Genomic DNA, 753 nt, shown 5'->3' with positions numbered 1-753 from the left:
CTTACCCTAACCCTAACCCTAACCCCCGGGTAGACCTGGTGACCGAGGGCCCCGGGGTAGACCCGGTGTCGCGGGCCCCGGGGTAGACCTGGTTTCCCTAACCCTAACCCCAACCCCAACCCCAACCCCAACCCTAACCCTAACCCTAACCCCAACCCCAACCCCAACCCACACCCTAACCCTAACCCTAACCCCGAGGTAGACCTGGTGTCCCAGGGCCCGGGGTAGACCTGGTGTCAGAGGGCCCCGGGGTAGACCTGGTGTCCCAGGGCCCGGGGTAGACCTGGTGTCCCGTTCCCCGGGGTAGACCTGGTGTCAGAGGGCCCCGGGGTAGACCTGTTGTCCCAGGGCACGGGGTAGACCTGGTGTCCCGGGCGCCAGGGTAGACCTGGTGTCCGAGGGCCCTGGGTAGACCTGGTGTCCCAGGGCCCGGGGTAGACCTGGTGTCCCGGGGCCCGGGGTAGACCTGGTGTCCCAGGGCCCGGGGTAGACCTGGTGTCCCGTTCCCCGGGGTAGACCTGGTGTCCTGGGACCATGGGTAGACCTGGTGTCCCGTTCCCCGGGGTAGACCTGGTGTCCCGTTCCCCGGGGTAGACCTGGTGTCCCGGGCCCCGGGGTAGACCTGGTGTCCCGTTCCCCGGGGTAGACCTGGTGTCAGAGGGCCCCGGGGTAGACCTGTTGTCCCAGGGCCCGGGGTAGACCTGGTGTCCCGTTCCCCGGGGTAGACCTGGTGTCCCGGGCCCCGGGGTAGAC

This window comes from Zonotrichia albicollis, unplaced genomic scaffold (genome assembly GCF_047830755.1).
Source record: "Zonotrichia albicollis isolate bZonAlb1 unplaced genomic scaffold, bZonAlb1.hap1 Scaffold_122, whole genome shotgun sequence".
Taxonomy (NCBI): domain Eukaryota; kingdom Metazoa; phylum Chordata; class Aves; order Passeriformes; family Passerellidae; genus Zonotrichia; species Zonotrichia albicollis.
The sequence above is the reverse complement of the archived record's forward strand: the minus strand, read 5'-3'. Positions refer to the sequence as shown.